This window comes from Triticum aestivum, chromosome 2B (genome assembly GCF_018294505.1).
Source record: "Triticum aestivum cultivar Chinese Spring chromosome 2B, IWGSC CS RefSeq v2.1, whole genome shotgun sequence".
NCBI classification, from domain to species: domain Eukaryota; kingdom Viridiplantae; phylum Streptophyta; class Magnoliopsida; order Poales; family Poaceae; genus Triticum; species Triticum aestivum.
The window spans coordinates 210838944-210854831 of NC_057798.1; positions in this window are offsets into that span (position 1 = coordinate 210838944).

The following is a 15888-nucleotide window of genomic DNA, read 5'->3' on the forward strand; positions in this document are numbered from 1 at the left end:
TTGTTCACTTTGCCATCCTTCTTATCTGCCAAGTACTTGGGGCAGTTCCGCTTCCAGTGACCATTTCCTTTGTAGTAGAAGCACTCAGTTTCAGTCTTGGGTCCAGCCTTGGGCTTCTTCACGGGAGCGGCAACTTGCTTGCCATTCTTCTTGAAGTTCTCTTTCTTTCCCTTGCCCTTTTTCTTGAAACTAGTGGTCTTGGTAACTATCAACACTTTATGCTCTTTCTTGATTTCCAGCTCCGCCGATTTCAGCATCGCGAAGAGCTCAGGAATCGTTTTTGTCATCCCTTGCATATTATAGTTCATCACGAAGCCTTTGTAGCTTGGTGGCAGTGACTGAAGAACTCTGTCAATAAAACTCTCAACTAGAAGATCAATTCCCAGCTGAGTTAAGTGGTTATGATACCCCAGACATTTTGAGTATGTGTTCACTAACAGAACTATTCTCCTCCATCTTACAACTATAAAACTTGTAGGAGACTTCATATCTCTCAACCTGGGCATTAGCTTGAAATATCAACTTCAGCTCTTGGAACATCTCATATGCTCCGTGGCGTTCAAAATGTCTTTTAAGTCCCGGTTCTAAGCCGTAAAGCATGGCACACTGAACTATTGAGTAGTCATCATATCGAGCCTGCCAAACGTTCATAACATCCGCATCAGCTCCTGCAGCAGGTCTGTCGCCTAGCGGTGCATCAAGGACATAATTCTTCTGTGCAACAATGAGGATAATCCTCAACTTACGAACCCAGTCTGTGTAGTTGCTACCATCATCTTTCAACTTATCTTTCTCTAGGAACGCATTAAAATTCCAGGGAACGGTAGCACGGGCCATTGATCTACAACATAGATATGCAAAAGCTATTTAGACTAAGTTCATGATAAATTTTAGTTCAAATAATCAAATTACTAATGAACTCCCACTTAAATCAACATTCCTCAAGTTGTCTAAGTGATACATGATCCAAATAAACTAACCCATGTCTGATCATCACGTGAGATGGGGTAGTCTTCAATGGTGAACATCTCTATGCTGATCATATCTACTATATGACTCATGTTCGACCTTTCGGTCTCCAGTGTTCTGAGACCATGTCTATACATGGTAGGCTCGTCAAGTTTAACCCAAGTATTTTGCATGTGCAAAACTGGCTTACACCCGATGTATGTGAACGTAGAGTCTATAACACCCGGTCATCACAAGGTGCTTCGAAATGACGAACTTTAGCAATGGTGCATACTCGGGAAGAACACTTTTATCTTGAAATTAAGTGAAGGGACCATCTTATAATGCTACCGTCGTTCTAAGTAAAATACAATGCATAAAGGATAAATATCACATGCAATCAAAATATGTGACATGCTATGGCCATCATCATCTTGTGCTTTTGATCTCCATCTCCAAAGCATCGGCATGATCTCCATCGTCACCGGCGTGACACCTTGATCTCCATCGTTGCGTCGGGGTCATCTCGCCAACTAGTGCTTCTACAACTATTGCTAACGTATAACGATAAAGTAAAGCAATTACATGGCGCTTTAGTGATTGACATGCAGGTCATATAATAATTAAAGACAACCCTAAGGCTCCTGCCAGTTGTCGTACTCATCGACATGCAAGTCATGAACTTATTACAAAACATGATCATCTCATACATCAACATATATCAAATCATGTCTTGACCATATCACATCACAACATACCCTACAAACACAAATTAGACGTCCTCTACTTTGTTGTTGCAAGTTTTACGTGGCTGCTATGGGCAACTAGCAAGAACTGTTCTTACCTACGCAAAACCACAAGGTGATTATCAAGTTGCCTTTTAACCTTCTGCATGGACCGCCGTAGTCAAATTAGATTTAACTAAAGTGGGAGAAACGGACACCCGCTAGCCACCTTTATGCAAAACAAGTTGCATTTTAGTCGGTGGAACCGGTCTCATGTACGTGGACTTGTAAGGTTGGTCTGAGCTGCTTCATCCCACAATACCGCCGAATCAAAATAAGACATTGGTGGTAAGCAATATGAACATCGCCACCCACAACTCCTTTGTGTTCAACTCGTGCATATCATCTACGCATAGACCTGGCTCATGATGCCACTGTTGGCGGACGTTGCATGGAAAACAATTATTTTTCTATGCACATGCAAGATCCATCCATAGAGATGTATAGCTACGAGAGGGGAGAGCATCTAAATACCCTTGTAGATCGCTAAGCGGAAGCGTTTATCAACGCGGTTGATGTAGTCGTACACCTTCACGATCCGTCCCGATCAAGTACCGAATGTACGACACCTCTGCGTTCAGCACACGTTCAGCTCGATGACGTCCTCACCTTCTCGATCCAGCAAGAGAGGTGAAGTAGTAGATGAGTTCCGACAGCACGGCGGTGTGGTGATGTGGTGGTGAAACTATTCTGTAGGGCTTCACCAAGCACAACGGACGTGGATGGAGGAGGAACTAGAACTAGAGGGAGAGGGGGCGCTGACACACGGCTTGGTGAATCGTGGTGTCCCCCAGGGGCTAGCCCTGCTCCTCTATTTATATGTTGAACCCTGGGGTCATTTGTGGGAGAAAGAGCCTCCTCAAAGTCGGTTTGGAATGCAAGGAAGAGTCCTTCTCGGTTTCCAGTACCGGATGCCAGGGTCCATGGCGTCTGGTCCTTGACCTCCGCAAAACTTCCTTTTGCACCGACCTAAATCTCCATGGGCCTTACCCCTTGGCCTAACCATATCATCATATATATCAATATTTACCTCCAGACCATTCCGAATCTCCTTGTCATGTCCGTGATCTCATCTGGGACTCTAGGCAACATTCGTTCACCAACATTCGGTTATTTGCCAGAGATTCGATCATCGTATCTTCATACCTAGTTTAATCTCGTTACCAGTAAGTCTCTTTACTCGTTCCGTAATATATCATCTTGTAACTAACTCCTTAGTCACTTTGCTTGCAAGCTTCTTGTGATGCTGTATTACCGAGAGGGCCCAGAGATACCTCTCCGTCATATGGAGTGACAAATCCCAAACTCGATTCACGCCAACTCAATAGACACCTTCGGAGATACCTGTAGAGCATCTTTATGATCACCTAGTTACGTTATGGCATTTGATAGCACACAAGGTATTCCTCCGGTATCCGGGAGTTGCATGATCTCATGGTCGAAGGAATATGTATTTGACATTTAAGAAGGCAGTATCAATAAATTGAACGATCATATGCTAAGCTAACGGATGGGTCATGTCCATCACATCATTCTCCTAATGACGCGATCCCGTTATCAAATGACAACTCATGTCTATGGTCAGGAAACCTTAACCATCTTTTGATCAACGAGCTAGTCTAGTTGAGGCATACTAGGGACTTGGTATTTGCTTATGTATTCACACATGTATTTAAGTTTCCAATCAATACAGTTCTAGCATGAATAATAATCTTTTATCATGATTAAGGAAATATAATAATAACCACTTTATTATTGTCGCTAGGGCATATTTCCAACAGGTATGCCTTGTATCTTCCTTCTAAGAGGTCTGGGATTCTCCATTCACCCTTTCTTAAGGGGTCTGCTAGAGTTTTACAGGATCCAACTCCACCACCTCACCCCAGGATCAATTCTGCATATTTCTGGCTTTGTTACCCTTTGTGAGATGTTCCTGGGCCGCGAGGCTCATTTTGGGCTGTGGAGGAAGTATTTCTGCCTCGTCCCTCGCACCCATGAGGGGTCGATTTTCAAAGTAGGTGGAGCCGAAGTGTTTCGTATAGCCGACACTGGATATTCGATTGTTACTCCCAAGAAAGATTCTGAAGAGTGGACTTCGAAATGGTTTTATATTGAAGACGCCTGTCTGTTCAAACCAGTTCGGAGAGGATGGTCCGAGTATTCGGACGCCCCGCTAAAGAAGCGACTTAACTGGCAGCCTCAAGGCCCTTCCCAAGAAGAGTCCACTGAGGTGCAGTGCCTAGCCACAAAGGTGAGGGTGCTAGCCCATAGCGGATTGACCATGGTTGACGTAATGGCCGTAGCGATCGACCGATGCGTGCAACCCCTTCAGCAAAGGATGCACCCCCTGTGGTGTCACAACGGGACAAGTGACGTGTCCCGCTACAAGTGGCAGGGGCCGGACAACCAAGCATCAATGGCGGCCATATTGGCGGATCTATTCCAGGGCGAGGAAGAAGAGTTTGCCCGCCCGAGAAACTGGAAAGGCTACTCGGGCTACAACCCAATTGAATGGGTAAGTTCAAAATCTTGTACATAGTTCGGATATTACATCCGTATACTGACCGACTTAATATTTTTCCGAACATAATTGGAGGCGCCAGGTTGAAGGCATTAGCTACCCTTCCCCTCAACTAGAGGATCATTCCTGTGATGATGACCCGAGCTTTCACCAGGACCCAGAGGTGTCTATCAATTTCGAGGATGGGGTTTTCTTCCATGAAAGCCTTGATGGCTCCAAGGTGGCTATTACAGCCGATCACCCTGGGCTTCTTCCTTCCTCCATTGTAAGTAGTAAGAAGGCCCCTTCTAAAATTGGTCGTTCGTCTTGCGCTGCTCCAGGTATCCTAACTTCTACTCCCAAGGGTCGCCGTACCTCGCGTCGAACATTGACGGGGGCAACGCCGACTCCGGCCAACAAAGGAGCCTCCAAACAAAAGGTGGCCATGAGAGCCACGCCAATCACGTCTTCGAAAAAAGGTAGTGCAATTTAAAATTGCCATGAGTTCATTATTGGCCTCATCGCTGCGGGACTTGATTGACGTTTAATCTGGGTCTGCAGGAACAAAGGACCACCTCGATTGTCCGAAGACATCGAGGGGGTGTCAGGGCACGGACGAATATCCTCAGCACGGGCAAAGGCCGGAGCGGCGGATTCCACTACAGACTAGCCTTCAGAAGATCCTGAGGATGTCTAGGTCACCAATTTCGAAGTTGAAAGTGTGATGAATCACCCGCGACGGAAGGAATCCCTGTGTCATGCCACCTTGTCTGGTCAAGATTTTAATGCCTTCAATTCGGTTGGCACATACCTCGGAGCGGCCCGAACAGGCCTTGAGGGGATTGCCAATCTTCTGTCGGCCAATATGTAGGTAAGAGATAGGTTCTGACAATCGAATATAAATGCTAACCCAGTAGCCCCCAAGCCTTAATTTGGGCGGGACGACCGAGTTAAGGGTTTGTGAATATAGTTATTTATGGTTTTCGGCAGGCTTCAAAGGACCAGAATAAAAAGCTGTCCGAAGACCTTGAGTCAAGCCGAACACAGTTGGCTGATGTGAAGGCCGAATTAGAGGCGGTGAAAAAGTTCACCAGCGAGGCCCATGGTGAGGGGAAGTTTTTAACACACATGAATTGTGCCAATGTGCCCTGTTTGACACCGGTTTTCCTCGTAGCAGCTGAATCCATAGGCCAGTTACAAAAGGACCTGGATGCTACCAAAGAGTCCCAACGGTATGTGGAGTCATAGCATCAAGCCGGTCTATGGGCTTTAAAGAGAAGCCATGCATGAGGAAAACAACAACCTGAAGGCAGAGAACCAGCAATAGGCCAAGGAATTGGAGCATTTGGAAACTCAATTGGCCCAGGCTCTGGGAGATAACCAAAGATTAAAAAGCGACATGTTCAATAAGTGTCCTTTAAGCATTGGATGTATATAGCTACTCCAAAAGCTTGAATATAACAAGTATGCCATGCTTTATGCTAGGTCTCCCGACTGGTCGGCTCAGAGAAGTGGTCAATTCCTTCGGCAAGGATCTTCTAAAAGAACTGTCTGTGGTTCATGAGAAGGATCAAAAAGCTATGAAGAACATGGTTAAGGCGTTATGGCTGACCGGGGTGGCGCCGGACGATAAGGCCTAACTGGCGAATCGCTTTAAGGGAGCATGGCGGCACCTCGAAGTATGGAAAACATCAGCCTGTCGGGAGGGTGCACGAGAAGCATGGGCTATGGTAAAAACCCGTTTCAGGAAGCTCGAGCTAGAGCATATGGCTTGTGTTGGACCAGTAGGGCCGGATGGACAAGATATACCTCTTCATTTAGTATGTGACCAAGTGATGCCTGCAGCTCGATTCTCCCAGCAGGATTGTGCTTTAGATAGCATAATAGACAATGTGGACAAAGAGTGATGTGTTTGATTCTATGTATCTATGTACCTTACATCGAACGGTCTCGATTCGAATTGTAAAACATTGTCTTAACCGGCCATCGGCTTCTGCCTCCCTGACTAGTGATCGGGGAGTGTTCCGTACTATGTGACCTAATGCAAGCAGGAAATCACTTCCAGTAACCAGGCAATCCAGCCTTTTGGTACGAACAGACATAAACGCGTGCGGGGAGTTATGTTATATTACTTTTTAACGTAAGAAACATCTTCTAAAGAAAATAGTTCCTCCATGGGTTCCTTTCTTCAGGTTCATCATGGCAAATGCAGATGTTTGTTTTTGGATACCCAAAGTATGCGAATAATTTGTTCGGGGACCGAATCCCCCTAGCATTGGTGGCGAACGCCAAGATTACTATTGTTTCCCTCATTGCTGACCCATTATGTTCTAAGAATGCTAGCCTTCGGCTTCACCCGTCAGAGGTACGTACGCGGCTGACCCGGTCGTAACAATCACAAAGGTGCTCCCTTTACCCCTTAGCCTAACAATCGGGAACGTAAGGGGTAAGCACAGGAGCCAGGCAACCTAGCTTGGCAAAAACTTAAGTCAAATCGGTGCATATGATGGCTGAAGAGGTATTTTGGAGAGTGCAAACACGCCAGATGCGATTACGTGCACGAAAAATATATTAATTGGCTGCCTTGAAGGAGCCCCCAGGTTAAATCTGGGTGTTACATTTGAAAATTTGCAATGAAAAGGGCCTAAACTGAATTCGGTTTATCTGAACAGGGCGTGAGGGATCCTAATTTGTCAGGAATAAAAAAAAATTACAATGAGGAAAGGGATAGTGGACAGACGTGGCCGTACTTAGCCGTAGAAGCGCCGGAGCCGGGCTGCGTTCCAGGGGTTTGGTTCGAGGCGGTTGTCGGCCGGGTTGCGAATATGATACGCTCATCCTACTAGCACTTCATCAATTATAAAAGGGCCCTCACACTTAGGCGATAGTTTGTTCATTTGCTTCTCTGGGAGGTGGAGGACGAGCTCTCCAAAATTATATGCCTTCGCCTGGACTTCCCTCATGTGGTAGTGCCGAGCCTACTGCTAGTAAAATGTAGAACGAGCCCGAGCTACGTCCCGTTCTTCTTCCAAGGCGTCCAAGTCATCCTTTCGATCCACCTTGGCTTCGTTTTCCTCATACATGCGCACGCGAGGTGCGTCGTGAATAATATCACAAGGTAGGACTGCTTCTGCACCATACACCATGAAGAAATGTGTGTACCCTGTTGATCGGTTGGGGGTAGCGCGCAGTCCCCATAGTATGGAGTCAAGTTCCTCCAGCCAGTGACAATCAGATTGTTTCAAGGAACGGACTAGGCGAGGCTTTATGCCACTCATGATTAGTCTGTTGGCCCGCTCAAGTTATCCGTTGGTGTGCGGGTGGTACACCGAGGCGTAGTCGAGCTTGATGCCCATAGTAGCGCACCAGTCCTTGACTTGCTGGGCCTTGAAGTTGGATCCATTATCCGTGATGATACTATGAGGGACACCGTAATGGTGTACCACGCCGGATATAAAGTCGATAACCGGTCCGGACTTTGCTGAGGTTACTGGCTTTGCTTCAAGCCATTTAGTGAATTTATCGACCATAACCAGTAGGTATTTATTTTTCTTGGTTCCCCTTTAAGTGGTCCAACAATGTCCATCCCCCAGACTGCAAAAGGCCAGGTAATTGGTATAGTCCGGAGAGCCATGGGGGGCATATGGCTGCAAAAAGCTGGCATCCAACACAGTGTTCGACTAGAGTACGGGCGTCCTTGCGGGTGGTGGGCCAGAAAAACCCTGCTCGGAACATGAACTTCCGGACCCCTCAGCCCATGCCAGCCCTTGGGACGTGGTGGACCAACTTGTGGACTTCCGAACCCCTTTGGAATCCTCCAGAACCTTCTGGAAGCTTCCCGGTACAATACGAAAAAATGCACCTTTTTTCGGAACTCAAAATATGACTTCCTGTATATAAATCTTTACCTCTACAGCATTCCGAGACTCCTCATGATGTCCGGGATCTCATCTAGGACTTCGAACAACATTCGGGTACCAATCATCAAATATCCCAATAATACTCTAGCGTCAACAAACGTTAAAACCCTGTGGGTTCTAGAATCATGTAGTCATGACTGAGACCTTTCTCAAGTCAATAACAAATAGCGGGACCTGGATGGCCATATTGGTTCCTACATATTCCATAAAGATCTTTTATCGGTTGAACCACGATGTCAAGGATTTAGTTAATCCAGTATGCAATTCCCTTTGTCCGGCGATATGTTACTGATAACCCACAAGTGTAGGGGATCACAACAGCTTTCGAGGGTAAAGTATTCAACCCATATTTATTGATTCGACACAAGGGGAGCCAAAGAATATTCTTGAGTATTAGCAGTTGAGTTGTCAATTCAACCACACTTGGATAACTTAGTATCTGCAGCAAAGTATTTAGTAGCAAAGTAATATGATAATAAAGGTAACGGTAGCAAAAGTAATGTTTTTGGGTTTTGTAGTAGTTGTAACAATAGCAACGGAAAAGTAAATAAGCGAAGAACAATATGTGAAAAGCTCATAGGCAATGGATCAGTGATGGATAATTATGCTGGATGCGATTCCTCATGTAATAGCTATAACATAGGGTGATACAGAACTAGCTCCAGTTCATCAATGTAATGTAGGCATGTATTTCGTAAATAGTCATACGTGCTTATGGAAAAGAATTTGCATGACATCTTTTGTCCTACCCTCCCGTGGCAGCGGGGTCCTAGTGGAAACTAAGGGATATTAAGGCCTCCTTTTAATAGAGAACCGGAACAAAGCATTAGCACATTGTGAATACATGAACTCCTCAAACTACGGTCATCATCGAGAAGTATCCCGATTATTGTCACTTCGGGGTTGTCGGATCATAACACATAATAGGTGACTATAGACTTGCAAGATAGGATCAAGAACACACATATATTCATGAAAACATAATAGGTTCAGATCTGAAATCATGGCACTCGGGCCCTAGTGACAAGCATTAAGCATAGCAAAGTCATAGCAACATCAATCTCAGAACATAGTGGATACTAGGGATCAAACCCTAACAAAACTAACTTGATTACATGGTAAATCTCATCCAACCCATCACCGTCCAGCAAGCCTACGATGGAATTACTCACGCACAGCGGTGAGCATCATGAAATTGGTGATGGAGGATGGTTGATGATGACGACGACGATGAATCCCCCTCTCCGGAGCCCCGAACGGACTCCAGATCAGCCCTCCCGAGAGAGATTAGGTCTTGGCGGCGGCTCCGTGTTGTAAAACGCGATGAAACTTTCTCTCTGATTTTTTTCTCCCCGAACATGAATATATGGAGTTGGAGTTGAGGTCGGTGGAGGTCCAGGGGGCCCACGAGATAGGGGGGCGCGCCCAGGGGGAGGGGGCGCGCCCCCCACCCTCGTGGACAGGGTGTGGGCCCCCTAGTCTTGATTCTTTCGCCAGTATTTTTTATATTTTCCAAAAAGTGCCTCCGTGGACTTTTAGGACATCCCGAGAACTTTTGTTTTCTACACATAAAACAACATCATGGCAGTTCTGCTGAAAACAGCGTCAGTCCGGGATAGCTTCATTCAAATCATGCAAGTTAGAGTCCAAAACATGGGCAAAAGTGTTTGGAAAAGTAGATACGCTGGAGACGTATCAACTCCCCCAAGCTTAAACCTTTGCTTGTTCTCAAGCAATTCAGTTGATTAACTGAAAGTGATAAAGAAAAACTTTTACAAACTCTGCTTGCTCTTGTTGTTGTAAACATGCAAAGCCATCATTCAGGTTTCAACAAATATAATGAACTAACCATACTCACGATAACACCCAGGTCTCACAATTACTCATATCAATAGCATAATCAACTAGCGAGCCATAATAATAAAACTCGGATGACAACACTTTCTCAAAACAATCATAGCATGATATAACAAAATGGTATCTCGCTAGCCCTTTCTGAGACCGCAAAACATAAATGCAGAGCACCTTTAAAGATCAAGGACTGACTAAACACTGTAATTCATGGTAAAAGAGATCCAGTCAAGTCATACCCAATATAAACCAATAGTAATGAATGCAAATGACAGTGTGCTCTCTAGCGGGTGCTTTTTAATAAGAAGGGTGATGACTCAACATAAAAGTAAATAGATAGGCCCTTCGCAGAGGGAACCAGAGATTTGTAGAGGTGCCAGAGCTCGATTTTAAAATAGAGATTGAATAACATTTTGAGCGGCATACTTTCGCTGTCAACGTAACAACTATGAGATGGCTGTATCTTCCATACTACATGCATTTAGGCAGTTCCCAAACAGAATGGTAAAGGTTTATACTCCCCCAACCACCAACAAGCATCAATCCATGGCTTGCTCGAAACAACGAGTGCCTCCAACTAACAACAGCCCTGGGGGAGTTTTGTTTAATTATTTTGATTTGCTTTGATCTTTTTGGATCATGGGACTAGGCATCCCGGTTACCGGCCCTTTCTCGTGAATTAGGAGCGGAGTCCACTCCTCTTGAGAATAACCCACCTAGCATGGAAGATATAGGCAGCCCTAGTTGTAACATGAGCTGCTCGAGCATACAAAACATAATTTCATTTGAAGGTTTGGAGTTTGGCACATACAAATTTACTTGGAACAGCAGGTAAATACCGCATATAGGAAGGTATGGTGGACTCATTGGAATAACTTTGGGGTTTAAAGGGTTTGGATGCACAAGCAGTATTCCCACTTAGTACAGGTGAAGGCTAGCAAAAGACTGGGAAGCGACCAAATGAGAGAGCGACAACAGTCATAAACATGCATTAATATTAATTCACATCGAGTACAAGCATGAGTAGGATATAATCTACCATGAACATAAATATCATGAAGGCTATGTTGATTTGTTTCAACTACATGCATGAACATGTGCCAAGTCGAGTCACTCAATTCATTCAAAGGAGGATACCATCCCGTCATACCACATCATAATCATTCTAATAGCATGTTGGCACGCAAGGTAAATCATTATAACTCATAGCTAATGTCATTGCAAATATGTTTACTTCATAATAAGCTGAATCAGAAACGATGAACTCATCATATTTACAAAAGCAAGAGAGGTCGAGTTCATACCAGCTTTTCTCATCTCAATAAGTCTATCATATATCGTCATTATTGCCTTTCACTTGCACGATTGAATGATGTGTATAATAATAGTGCACGTGCATTGTACTAAGCTGGAATCCGCAAGCGTTCAACTCAAGAGAGAAGACAGGTAATATGGGCTCTAAATTAAATAAACAATCATTCATAAGAGAGCCAGTAAACATTTTCAATATGGTCTTCTCGACCCCCAAAGGAAAGAAAAGAAAATAAAACTATTTACACGGGAAAGTTCCCAACAAGTAAAAGAAGAACGAGAAATCTTTTTGGGTTTCATTTTAATTTCTACTACAAGCATGGAAATTAAACTAAATATTTTTTTGGTTTTCCTTAACGTTTATCAAACACCCAAGAAGAAAACTAGAAAAAGAAATTTAAACTATCATGGATAATACAATGAAAGAGTATGAGCACCGACGACTAGTGTGTGAACATGAATGTAAAGTCGGTGAGAAATACATACTCCCCCAAGCTTACGCTTTTGGCCTAAGTTGGTCTAATACCAAGGACCGCCTGGCTGATATCTGTAGTTGTAGTTGGGGTCGTACTGAGATGCGGCAGCAACAGCCTCCTGTGCTGCGGCGTGTTGGCGAGCTGCCTCCGCTCTCCCCTCGTGTTCAGCTGCTTCCTCCCTGGTGACAACATATCTTCCTTTTGCCTGGTAATCAAAAAGGAGAGGAGCAGGGAGAGTAACATGGACGACATTGCGTCTGTTATAGATTAGTCGATAATGGAGGAATTGTTCATCCTCCTTAAAGTATTGATGATTGACCATAGCTTCAGAATCCAAATAAACAGGAGGTATTATCATATCTCCCTCTCGTGGGGCTATACCAAGATAAGTAGCCACACGGGTTGCATAAATCCCTCCAAATAAATTTCCCTTTCTACTATTATTCTGCAACCTACGTGCAACTATTGCCCCCAAGTTATAACCTTTATAACCTAACACAGCACTCTTGAGGACACACAGATCAGGGACACACATGTGACAAGCTTCATCTTTACCGTTAATGCATATACCAATGAAGAGAGCAAAATAATGTATAGCAGGAAAATGAATGCTCCCTATGGTAGCTTGTGCTATATCCCTAGATTCTCCCACAGTAATACTAGTAAGGAAATCTCTAAATTCAGATTTGCGAGGGTCATTAATATTACCCCACTGCGGGAGTTTGCAAGCAGTTGTAAAATCCTCTAGGTACATGATATAAGATGTATTATAAATATCAAATATGACACTAGGAGAATTACGCGTACAATTATATTCAAACCTCCGCACAAAGGAATTAGTCAATTGATAGTACCAAGGACACTTATCTTGTAAGAAGTCCTCCAGCTCAGCATTACGCACATGCGCGTCAAATTCCTCCTTAAAGCCTGCTTCGACCATAAAATCATCGGATGGCCACTCACAAGCTCATACATCCGCGTCCCTCGGCAATTCAGCATATTGCTCACGTATAGCAATCCTGGGCCCTTTCTTCACCGAGGAACCACCTTGGTACATTCTCCTAAACATAATTCTTTTTTTGAAAAATTTCTGAAATTTTAGTAACTTCAAAATAAAAGTGAATAAAACTTAACAAGATTGGTAGCAACTACTCCTACAAGTGCCTAGAGCCTATATCATGCATTAGAATTGCTTGGGACCTCATAAATTCAACATGCAAGCTGAAGAACATGGTCACCTATGAAGCAAAAATTTGCAATGAATAAAGCACTAGAACACAAACTAATTGGACCAATGGAGGAGTCACATACCAAGCAACTATCTCCCAAAGCAGTTTTGTGAATGGAGCTTTGAGCAAGGAGATCGAAAATCGCAGAAAAATGAGCTACAACTCGTGCTTGAGCTGGATGGGGATTTTTTTGGGTAGAAGATGAAGTGTGTGGGTGCTGGCATAAGTGGAGGGGGGACACCAGGGGCCCATGAGACAGGGGGTGCGCCCAGGTGGGGTAGGCGCGCCCTCCACTCTCGTGGCCTGGTGCTTGCCCCTCCTGTAGTGGTTTCAGTGCCTAAAATCCTCAAATATTCCATAAAAATCATACTAAATTTGCAGGGCATTTGGAGCACTTTTATTTTCGGGATATTTTTTAATGCACGGATAATTCAGAAAATAGACGGATAATACTATTTTTGCTTTATTTATTCTAAATAATAGAAAGTAAAAAGAGGGTACAGAAGGTTGTGCCTTCTAGTTTCATCCATCTCATGATCATCAAAATGAATCCACTAACAAGGTTGATCAAGTCTTGTTAACAAACTCATTCCGAATAACACGGAACCAGAGAAATTTCGAATAATACTAAGTTACCTCAACGGGGATATGAAAATCCCCAACAATAAGAATATCATACTTTTTCTTGACAGTAGGGAGAGGAAATTCAAAATCTCCAATAATAATAGTTGGAGCTTTTCCAATAGAATTGATGCTATGAACTTGAGATTGTTTCCTCGGAAAGTGTACCATATGCTCATGACCATTAACATGAAAAGTGACATTCCTTTGTTGCAATCAATAACAGCCCCTGCAATATTCAAAAAGGGTCTACCAAGGATAATAGACATACTATCGTCCTCAGGAATATCAAGAATGACAAAGTCCGTTAAGATAGTGACATTTGCAACCACAACAGGCACATCCTCACAAATACCGATAGGTATAGCAGCTGATTTATCAGCCATTTGCAAAGATATTTCACTAGGTATCAACTTAGTCAATTCAAGTCTACGATATAAAGAGAGAGGCATAACACTAACACCGGCTGCAAGATCACATAAAGCAGTTCTAACATAATTTCTTTTAATGGAGCATGGTATAGTTGGTACACCCGGATCTCCAAGTTTCTTTGGTATTCCACCCTTAAAAGTGTAATTAGCAAGCATGGTGGAAATTTCAGCTTCCGGTATCTTTCTTTTATTTGTGATGATATCCTTCATATACTTAGCATAAGGATTTACTTTAAGCATATCAGTTAAGCGCATACGTAAGAAAATAGGTCTAATCATTTCAGCAAAGCGCTGAAAATCCTCATCATCCTTTGACTTGGATGGTTTAGGAGGAAAGGGCATGGGTTTCTGAACCCATGGTTCTCTTTCTCTATTGTGCTTCCTAGCAACAAAATCTCTCTTATCATAACGTTGATTCTTTGATTGTGGGTTATCAAGATCAACAACAGGTTCAATCTCTACTTCATTGTTTTTGCTAGGTTGAGCATCAACATGAACAGTATCATTGACATTAGCACTAGGTTCATGTTCATCACCTGATTGTGTTTCAGCATCAGAGATAGAAATATCATTAGGATTCTCAGGTGTGTCTACAGTAGGTTCACTAGAAGCATGCAAAATTCTATCGCTTTTCTTTTTCTTCTTTTTAGAAGGACTAGGTGCCTCAAAATTATTTCTCTGAGAATCTTGCTCGATTCTCTTAGGGTGGCCTGAGTCATTCTACCAGTTCTAGTAGCCACTCTAACAGCAAAGTCATTTTTATTATTTAATTCATCAAGCAAATCATTTTGAGCTTTAAGTACTTGCTCAGCTTGAGTTGCAACCATAGAAGTATATTTGCTAATGAGTTTGAGTTGACCTTTAACTCTAGCCATATTATCGCTCACGCGTCCTACCTCGAAAGCATTATTCTTTAACTCTGTACCAACATAAGCATTAAACCTTTCTTGTCTAGCCATAAAGTCATCAAATTCATCGAAGCATGGGCTATGAAATTTAGTAGAGGGAATTTCAACTTTATCATATCTATAGAGAGAATTACCTTTACTACCTGTGTCGGGTTATCAAGACAATGTGGTTCTTCAACAGGTGGTATATTAAGACCATGTATTTCTTCAATAGGTGGTAAATTCTTAACATCTTCAGCTTTAATACCTTTTTATTTCATTGATTTCTTTGCCTCTTGCATATCTTCAGGACTGAGAAATAAAACACCTCTCCTCTTCGGAGTGGTTTAGGAATAGGCTCAGGAGTTGGCTTAATTGGTTCAGGAATTGCCTTAGGAATTGGCTCAGGAAGAGTCCAATTATTTTCATTAGTCAACATATTATTCAATAGTAATTCAGCTTCATCGACTGTTCTTTCCCTGAAAACACAACCAGCACAACTATCCAAGTAGTCCTTGGAAGCATCGGTTAGTCCATTATAAAAGATATCAAGTATTTCATTTTTCTTGAGAGGATGATCAGGCAAAGCATTAAGTAACTGGAGAAGCCTTCCCCAAGCTTGTGGGAGACTCTCTTCTTTGATTTGCACAAAATTATATATTTCCCGCAAGGCAGCTTGTTTCTTATGAGCAGGGAAATATTTAGCAGAGAAGTAATAAATCATATCCTGGGGACTACGCACACAACCAGGAGCAAGAGAATTATACCAAGTCTTAGCATCACCCTTTAATGAGAACGGAAATATCTTAAGGATATAATAATAGCGAGATTTATCATCATGAGTAAACAGGGTAGCTATATCATTCAACTTGGTAAGATGTGCCACAACAGTTTCAGATTCAAGGCCATAAAAAGGATCAGATTCAACT